A 10355-nucleotide genomic window follows, 5' to 3' on the forward strand; every position below is an offset into this window, starting at 1 on the left:
AAGGCATCAGTCCAAGTGTTACTGGGAGGCGCCATCCGCCTTGTCCTCCATCTCACCCCCAGGTCGGAGGACGTAGGGAGAGATCACTGGCGAAGTCAAAGGAAAAAGGTTCCCTTGCGACGGAAGTAGTGGAAACGTCAAGCTCAGAGGGGTGTATTGTATGTAGATGGACGGTGCGTAGCCGCATCCAATGACTACGATTCAGGTGCAGCTACAAGGCATTAAGGACACAGGAGTTTGGTGGAACGCTGGGTTAGTTTCATGGGATCCCACTAATATAATGCATCAAATGCTGTAGGAAAGACTGCCGTAGGTCAAGGGTAGTCTCACCATGTGTTGGGCACCATCTTGACTGCCGATCACACGGCTACCTCAACAAACGAAGACCAAGGTGAACAATTGAGAAATTGCAACAGATCAAAGGGTCACTAATGAAGGAGGTCTGTCAATTTGTGCACCCTATTGCACACGGGTCAAATATTTGCAGCGGGGTGAGTTAAATGGGCCAAGTTAATTAGATGGATCCAGGCACAGGCAGCAGTTACTTTTCAGGAGAGGATGCAACTGAAAACCAGAAAGCACCAAAAAGACTCTGATTTGGCACACAGCCTGAAAGCTACCAAAAATCAGCCTTAGTGTTCTAAAACAGATTGTGCATAGGTGAATAAAACAGCTAAACAAAAAAAATAAGCCAGTGCCTGTTAGTCCCTATGGGCAGACTGGTGACTGAGTTGTCTGTCATCGTATGTGCTGTATCTTCGCGTGGATCCGGCGCACCCGGTCTCGAATTTCCAGGCCTTCGTCCTCCTCGCTATGCAATGCCTGGCTTCGACTGTGGCTGGTAGCCTCCAATAGGGAGTTATCCTGTACTCGAGGACTCTCATACATAAGAACGTTCAATGTTTCCTCATGGATTCAAGCTTCGGGAAACTCCACCTTAGTTTGCTTCCGTTCAGTGGCGTAGACGATGGACATCCAGCAGACCTTGGCCAGCTTCCCCCCCTGTCCATAGAACGACCAGCAGCTGATCTCATCTCCAATCACATCCTTAATGAACAGATCTCGCCCATTGAAGTGCAATGAAAGCTTGTCGAAGAGCTCAATGTTCTTTAGCAAATGATCATCAGAGTTGCTAGTGTAGGAATATTTATTGTTGCTCCTATTTTACAGTAACTTAACCACAGGCTTGGTAGATGATTCTACTAGTTTCTCTTCCTCCTTTGGAGATCTGATTATAGGGATGTTACATACTAGAGTATAAGTTTCTTTCTTGTCCTGTAAGGCTGCCTTGCATATCTCCACGAGGCCCTGGATCAGGTAAAATTTTGCTTCTGCCATTAGTTCTTTGATCTCCTGTCCAGTGTTTGGAAGTGTAATAGTGTAATCGCGCAAGTAGTTCAGAATGGTTCCGAAATGTTTTCCACATCGATCTATAAGAATCCAACCTTCTTTGTCGGTCAGCACTTCCATTCTCCCACTGAACATAGCCTTCAGCATAGTGTCATGTCTTGTAAGCACCTGCACAGTGGGGTAAAACAAGTAACCACCGACCTTCAAGCACACATACTTATTACTGAAGCTCCCAGCCCCTTTAATGCTGCAGAATTTCGGCTTGGCACCGGAGTTTGGGCACAGGGCACTGAGACATGTGTCTCCGGACATGTCCTTCCGTAAATAAATGACAACTCTGCAAATTGAAGGCTTGATGTATGACGCTGTGGTGGTTGGTCCACAGTGAAGCCAGATAACTCTGAATGAGATCAAATGGGCTGAAGCTCACATAATACCATCAGTGGCGTAACGACACTTGAGGGGGGGGGGCCCTGCAAAGCACATGGAGGGGGCCCCCCTGGCGGCTCGGCCCACCACCTACCACTTTGCCCTACCACCCAGATATCTAGTATATTTCGATTTGAAACCTTCAACATTTAAATGAAATGCCTCTATATTGTCTTTCTCTATGTTCTAATGAGAAAAGGGGAAATACTCGTAACATACAAGCTTTGCCATTTGTAACAATACTGTCAAAAGCAGATTATTTAACTGAGGCAGTAATCAGAACAATGCCAAGAAGCAATCCTATTCTCTCAGGAACTGCCTCTGGCTGAAGAATAACTATGAAGGGTCTGAAATAGAATTGACATTAATGGACAATACCTTGAAACTTTGAAAGACAAACCCAAACCTGCAATTCCATAAAAACTCGACTGACAATATACATGAGAAGTACACAAGATATAACTCAGTATCCTGCGAAAGTCAAGAGAAATAGCCTGCTGAATTATCTGCATGCCACGCACTAGCGACTGTCAAGGGTTGTGCATGATAACGTGAACTGAGGAAGCAATTTCAATTTCTATCATTATGTCTTTATTAATAAGCATTTCAAAACAGGCAGGCAAAGAAGGCTGAGGAAGAAAACTGTTCGGATGCTTCAGAATATTGATGCAGATGTTTGTTTTAATTTATCATTTCTGTAGTGTAAACAATGCTAAATACAAGATTTAAGGCACACGTATTACAGACAAGTGCAAGCAACACCATAAATAACACTGCCTGTAGAATAAAAACAAACCATATCAGCAAGTACCTAATGACAACCTATACAAATTGTAGTTGGTAAAGCAACAGAAAAAGTGCAAATACTTTCAAAGTGCATAATAAAGCAGTCACCAGCCTAGCAGTTTACAGAAATCAAGCATGTTTTGTAAAACAATCGACTTTCTTCTTGCATCAAGGTGAAAATACTTTCAAAGTGCATGGTAAAAACAAGTCCAGCAGTATGCAAAAATTTAGCCAGGTTAGTCAAACAACTCCCCGTTTGGTGTGTGCATAAAGGCACATATATTTCAAAGCAACTGGTAAACAACAACTACAGCACCATACAATAATCAAACCAGTTTAAATTAACAATTCCCTTTTTGAAGGTCCAAATATTTCAAAGTGACTAGCAAAACAGTAACAAGTGCAGCAGGCAGCAGCATACAAAAATCAAACCACTTAAGCCAACCAATGCCTCTTGGTTTGTGTATGAAGGTGCGAATATTTCAAACTTACTGGTAAAACAACAAGTACAGCAAGCACCAGCATACAGAAATCAAACCTATTTAGTCAGACTAATTCCCCTTTTGTTTGTGCATGAAGGCATAAATATTTCAAAGTGCCTGGTAAAGTAATAACAATTTAGCAACATAAACAAACCCGTCTAGTCAAACAATGCCCCTTTATTTGTGCATAAAGGTGCAAATATTTCAACGCGAGTGGTAAAAACGAAAACAAGTTTAGCAGCATGAACATTAAACAAGTCGACAAAGTATGCCCCTTTAGTTTGTGCATAAAGGCACAAATATTTAAGTGACCGGCAAAACAATAACAAGCTCAGCAGCAAAATAAACAAAGCTGTTTACTCAAATGATGCCCCTTTTGTCTGTGCAAAATAAAGTGTCAAGGGGGTGCATATAGGCAGGTTAAACTGAATACATTTCTTCTTGCCTCTATAAACGTATGTTCAGAATATTGAGATAGCCTATATATAAGCGAACAATATTTAAAGTATGATATACTGGCAGAATATCATATTACTTACTGCTTCCTCGTGATTCAAAGGACTGATACATATAATCAGACTATGAGTAGGAACAGTACTTGCAGGAGCTTGGTGAAATTAATTGCAGTATTTGAAGGCTGGTACAGCAGAAAAAAAAATTAAACTATTGTTATTCTGGCATTAATAGGGATCGAGGGTGTAGGAAATAATGTGCTGATCCTGCAACAAACTTCCAGGCTTATGATTAGGGTTGCCAGCTCATTTTAATGCTCCATACGGGACAAAAATAAACAGTCACCTAAAGCCGTATTTTCAGCACTTATCTGTGCATACTTCGAACAGCAAATATAAATAGAAAACACTTTTAATTGTGTTTTAGGGCTGCCTGAATGATTCATGACTGATAATTAAAGGAAACAAAGACAGAAAAGTCACATTACAAATGAATACATACATTTTTATTTATAACCCTATTTAGTGTCAAGACGAGGTCTTTCAGTGTCTTTAAACACATGGCTGTATTTTTCTTTTGGCAACCCTACTTTATATTCATTCTTTTTTCATGAAATGCCTTCTCGCACTACTGCAGTAAATGTAAATTTCAAGTGTAAGGAATAGGCCCAGGGGGTACTGCCTGGAACCAGAAAAAACGAAGCCTCTGAATCCAGTTTACAAAGGTATGCAGTGGTGCATTACATAATGAGAAGTCAGTGCTGTGCATAAGATAAATATTGCATCCTGTGCATTCTGCGCTTAGGGCTTAGGTCTCTCCGTGCATTCTTGTGCGCATAGGCTGGCCGCAGGGTACTGTTGCCACAGACAGCCTATCTGCGCTCACCAGCAGCAAATAGGGGGTGTTGAGGGTCAGCCACAGTATCTAGGAATGCGGGTAAACACTGTGATACCACACGGTCAAAGGGCGTCTGATGTCACTTTCACTATCCCTGGCATTTTTGGGCATTGGCGTCCATGCTTTCTGCTTTAAAACATGAACAGCCTCACACAGCTTTCCTCTGATGACGCAGTTTCACCGATTTCGAGTGTGGGGCCTTCCTGCCCTACAGTTGCACCTCTGGCGTGTGCTGGGCCCAGGCAGTGTCACAATCCGGGGAGGGGAGCCACTCAAGCAGAGGGTGCAGCAGGTACCGTGTAGACAGGGTTGCTGCTGGTTCTGTCTGCTTTGTTTGCCAGATTCTCTGGTGCAAGGCGAAAGGAAGTCAAACCCCATGTCAGATAAATAGTATCAATCCAAATAATAATATGGAAAGTGAAAGTGTTGGGCCTGGGAGCGGGGGCGGGAGAGCGAGCGCTTCTGCTTGTGAGAATCTGAGAAGGTCTTTTGTGGGGAAGGAAAGGTCAGAGGCATCGGGCGCTCCTCTGTTGTTGTTCATCTTGGATGGGAGTAAACCATACTGTGTTGTGTGGTTAGGTTTGCCAAAATTTCTAGCTGACAAAATAGCAAATACAAATTCAAAGCACTTAAAAAGTATTTTAAAGTTGTGTAAACTAATTACATCGGTGGTACTCATAGTACGGCCCGCAGGCCGCCAGCGGCCGGAAGGCCTTCATTGGCGGCCCACGGACCTTGCCTTGTCGTTTCTAGGCAGAGTGGAGAGGCAGGGGCTGTAAGAAGGGGTGAAAAAACAACAAAGCCTCATTAACAAACAAATGGAAGACCTGTGAAGTACTCAGGTGCGGCTGTGTGCACGCCCAGGAAGCAGTGGCGTAACGAAACTTGAGGGGGCCCCCCTACAAGGTTTGTGGAGGGACCCCTCGGGTCTCAATCAGGAGCTCCCGGGCTGGAGCATTGTGCTGAGGGGCCCCCTGGAGCTTGGGTGCCCCCCGCACCGCGGGGGATGTGGGGGCCTGTGTTAGGCCCCTGCCGGGAAGCTGTCTCAGCCCAGGCTGCCACACACGACGGGGTAAGTGGGGGGGGGGCTGGGGCGGAAGCCCTTTGAACCCAATGGGCGTTGCGCGACGGGATGTAAGCACATTCAGATACAGACAGATAGGGACAGAGACAGACAGATAGAGACAGAGAGGTAGAGAGAGAGAGAGACGAAGGTAGAGGGAGGGAGGTGGAGGGAAGGAGAGGGAGGTAAGGGAGGTAGAAAGAGAGGGAGGTAGAGGGAGAGGAGGTAAATGGAGAGGGAGGGAGAGGGAGGTAGAGGCAGAGGAGGTAGAGAGAGAGGGAGGGACAGAGGGATGGAGAGGGAGGTAGAGGTAGAAGGAGGTAGAGAGAGAGAGGGAGAGGGAGGGACAGAGGGACGGAGAGGGAGAGGGGGGGACAGAGGGACGGAGAGGGAGGGACAGAGAGGGAGAGGCAGGGACAGAGAGGTAGAGGAAGGTAGAGGGAGGTAGAGGGAGGGAAAGGGAGGTAGGGGTAGAGGGAGAGGGAGAGGCAGCTAGAGGGAGAGGGAGCTAGAGGGAGGGACAGAGAGGGGGAGGGAGGGCTAGAGAGAGGTAGAAGGAGAGGGAGGGAGAGGGAGGTAGAGGAGGTAAAATGAGAGGGAGGTAGAGGCAGGGAGAGCAAGGTAGAGGGGGAGGAGAGGAAGGTAGAGGGAGGGAGGTAGAGGTAGAGGTAGAGAGAGGAAGAGGGAGGTAGAGGGAGGGAGGGAGAGGGAGGGAGGGAGGGAGGTAAAGGGAGAGGGAGGGAGAGGGAGAGGGAGGAAGGGTGGGAGAGGGAGAGGAAGGGACATAGAGGTAGAGAGAGGGAAAGCAAGAAGGAGGTAGAAGGAGGCAGAGGGAGAGGGAGGTAGAGGTAGAGGTAGAGGGAGGGACAGAAAGGTAGATGGGGAGTGAGGGAGAGGGAGGGACAGGGAGGTAGAGGGAGGGAGAGGGAGGTAGAGGGAGGGACAGAGCTGTAGAGGGAGAGGGAGGTAGAGACAGAGCAGGAGAGGGAGAGAAAGGGAGGGAGTGGGAGTTAGAGGGAGAGGGAGGGACAGAGAGGTAGAGGGAGGGAGAGGAAGAGGGAGGTAGAAGAAGAGGGAGGGAAAGGGAGGTAGAGGAGGGAAAGGGAGAGGGAGGGAGAGGAAGGGAGAGGAAGGTAGAGGTAGAGGGAGGGAGGTAGGTAGAGGGGGTAGAGGTAGAGGGAGGGAGAGGGAGGTAGAGGGAGGTAGAGGTAGAGGGAGGGACAGAGAGTTAGAGGGAGAGGGTGGTAGAGGGAGGGAGGTGGAGAGGGAGGGAGGTAGAGGGAGAGGGAGGGACAGAGAGGTAGAGGGAGGGAAGGGGAGAGGGAGGTAGAGGGAGGGAGAGGGAGGGAGGTAGAGGGAGATAGAGGGAGATAGAGGGAGGGAGAGGGAGGGAGAGGGAGGTAGAAGGAGAGCGAGGTAGAAGGAGAGGGAGGTTGAGAGAGAGGGAGGTAGAGGGAGGGACAGAGAGGTAGGGGGAGAGGGAGGTAGAGACAGAGCAGGAGAGGGAGGGAGAGGGAAAGGGAGGGAAAGGGAGTGGGAGGTAGAGGGAGGGAGAAGGAGATAGAGGGAGAGAGAGGTAGAGTATATGCTACTTCTGTGGACATTGTGGACAATGTGCAGCCTTTAATTTTAAACGTTTGTATGTTCTAGGAGCGAAGTTGAATGTTTTCAGATAAGAAACGATGACTTCACCCATTTCTTCTCTACCCCCTCCATTTCCAGGCCCTCACAATCAAATTAAATCCAATGGCAATGTAAGAGACGCCAGTGTCTAAGTTATTGCTGCATGCTTGATAGACGGTCTCTCCAATATCTTGCCACTTTTTTTTTATATAAACGTCTTGCAGCGTTTTAAATCAACGTTCTTCCAAAGCTATTGCAGCGTTTTAAAATAAAGTTGCTTGCACTTGCCTCTCACCCTTCCTTCTTTCCTCTATCTTCATCACTCCTTTCTCTCTTTCTCCTTTCATTCTACTTTTTTCACCCATCTCCGACCTCACCTCACGCCTCTCAATCTTATTTTCTGTCAGTCTCCACGTCTCTCCTACCATATTTCCTTTCTATGGATCTCTCTCATTGGTCTGTCTTTTCCCCTCCCACTTACTTATATCTCAACTTTTCCTTCTCTTTTTCTGTCGTGTCTCCCACTTTCTTTTCTTACTCTTCACTGTTGCTTTGTATCGCACCACTCTCCATTCTAATCTCTCTTCCTTACGCAAAAAACTATTACCTGGTCTCATCTCTGCATCCCCCCACTCAATACCCCCGGCCCTCAACCCCAAGCTGCACCTCGAGGGCACAAACAATTGGAAGGCCGCTGACAAGTCTCTGCTGCGGCCAGCAAATCTATACCATGAGCTCATTCCCCAGCTTTTTATGTAGCCCCACTTATGCGACCCCCCCACTACCCAGATGCGTCAGGACCCCGGAAGCTGTGGAATCAAAAAAGAGAGAAGACATGCCATGCGCTATCATGCGAGAGGAGTGATTGGGTCCCCACGTTCCGGCGGGAACATAAGCCTATAAATAACACCAGCCCTATGATGTTTACATTCATCCATACTGCATTTTTTATCCAAGCGGACCACTACCCTGAGCACTCCCTAGGCACTGGCAGCAGGGCAAGGCTAGCCAGGCAGGCCAGGGCTAATAATAATTTAAATTATTATTATGGTCGGGACGGGATGGTCCTTCTCAGCGTAGTAGCGTCAGTGGCTGGGTCCTGGGATCGGATGTGCCACACCCAAGTCTCACGCGCACGCCGCACTTTTAGTATCGCGCCCCCGCATTGCGCACGATAAATTTAATCAGGGGCCAGAAAGGCAGTTCATTCATTGGTCACCAGCCCAGAGACCGTGCACGGCGCAGACGCGTCGCGGACACAAATGCGTGCCGCGCGCACCTGCCCACACCATTTATTTAATCCATTATAAAGAGCAGCAGCAGATCCTCACAGCGCCCGGGCACCTATTCCTGAATGAAGAGGCTCAGAGGTCAGAGCAGGGCAGAGGCCCGGCCGGGGGCACGCTCGTGCGCACTGCGCTGCTGTAACTTGCGCACCATTTAATTATAATGAGAGAGAGGCTCAGGCATGCGTACGTGCCGTGTGCAGTGCACCATTTAATTTATTAAGAGGCCGGGCATGTTTTAATTCTCCTTGATGAAGTGAGGGGGCCCCTGGAGCGCGGGGATCCCCCCGCAACGCGGGGGCTGCGGGGGCCTGTGTTACACCTCTGAATACCCTGTCCGTTCTTCTCTAGACTCTCATCCTGATCACATGAGCTCATATGGCCTGGTACTTGCCTACGACCCCTTTTAAAGAAGAAACCCCCAAATCTGCCCTTGGATGGATCTGCTGCTTATACAAATTCCACTCCTAACGTAATCTACAAATGTATATACTTTACTTTCTGCATGTCCCCTCTAGAGCCTATGGTAAGGTCAATGACTGGGAGCCCCAGATTAGATCCTGGGGAACTACAAATGCTAGTCTACCGGACTTAAACTTCACAAGGGGGGCACTGGCAGCCCCCAGATCCCAGTTGAACTATAAATACTACTCCACCAGAGTAAGCTTGCGTAGGGGGTACAGTTTATCGGATGGATACTTTCCCCCGGGCCCCCCCAACGCCCTAAGCCTTAAACTCCATAACGGGGGCACTGGCAGCCCACAGATCCCGGTAGAATTATAAATACTACTCCCCAGAGTAAGCTTGCGTAGGGGGTACAGCTTATCGGATGGATACTTTCCCCTGGGCCCCCCCCTACGCCCTAAGCCTTAAACTCCATAACGGGGGCTGCAATTCTGCATACTTGCACCGTGATGCGCATGCGTGGGTGGCCACTGGCCTACTGGAAAGAGTGACTCCCCTGGCCCCCGCACCCCAACAGCCTACTGACCAGCTGTCACTGCCCCTGGAATTACATGGTGCTGGCCGCTAAGGGCCGAAGACTATGCTTACCAACCATGACCTTACCGCCACAGGACAGCATAGTTGCCCGACTATCTGTCCTCCCCCACAGCCCACTAGGAAGGTCATGCCCTGTAACTCACCTGCCCCTGGACTCAACTAAAACCCTTCGTCCCAGGCGAGCCAGGTCGTTACCCCCTAGGAGTAGGATCCGGATTGCTGGTGGTCCCTTAATTTCTTTGCCCCACGCACAGTCTGCCCTGTCCATGAAACTCTATACTTGTTCCCAACTTACGCAACCTGGGCTCGTAAAACTGCAGGCAAACATGAAAGTAGAACATCAGTCAGCGTATTGCCCTACTGACAGGCCAAAACCTACACCATTGCACATGAACCTATGTAACAGTGTACTGATGCAAACTTCTCCCCGAGTCACAGGATAAAGAAACTTGCAATTCATATGTAAGTCAGCCGAATCCAACCCGGTGTCTTGGCTGGCAAAACCCATGACTCTTGAACTGAAAGATAGTGAGGCTGGACCCATCGCCACGTAGCAGAAGTGGCCCCGACAGCTCGCCGTCATTGCGTTGTGGGTCACCTCACTATGTCACCTCCATGGATCCACCATACATAAAGTAAGATAAAACACAGATGATTAGTGCTCCTTGCCTTTGGGCAAAAGATTCGGTTTGCATGCCAGGCCCATCGACTACCTCATGAGACTGTACCCCCCTTTTTCCACTCCCACCCTCGGCCCAGATTGCAGAGGTACGGTGTGACAATGTGGTCATCGAATGCCCAAGCGAAACGGATGCATAGGTACTGTTCGCCACCCCATTCGTATCTAGTGTGAAAAGTGTAAAAAACACAGGGTGCGTAGGTATTGTATGATACGACCTAGGCATCTAACGCCGGCATGCGCCCAAGCATAGGTACCGTGACACAAACATGGACACCCACTGCATAAGTGCTCAGGCACCAGGG

The 10355-nt window shown here is 48.5% G+C and overlaps 1 pseudogene; it reads right to left on the reverse strand.

Moving 5' to 3' along the window:
* Nucleotides 1–701: 701 nt before the first annotated feature.
* LOC146855634 (BTB/POZ domain-containing adapter for CUL3-mediated RhoA degradation protein 2 pseudogene) lies at nucleotides 702–1662 on the reverse strand (annotated as a pseudogene).
* Nucleotides 1663–10355: the final 8693 nt, after the last annotated feature.

This window comes from Triturus cristatus, chromosome 4_1 (assembly GCF_964204655.1).
Source record: "Triturus cristatus chromosome 4_1, aTriCri1.1, whole genome shotgun sequence".
Taxonomy (NCBI): domain Eukaryota; kingdom Metazoa; phylum Chordata; class Amphibia; order Caudata; family Salamandridae; genus Triturus; species Triturus cristatus.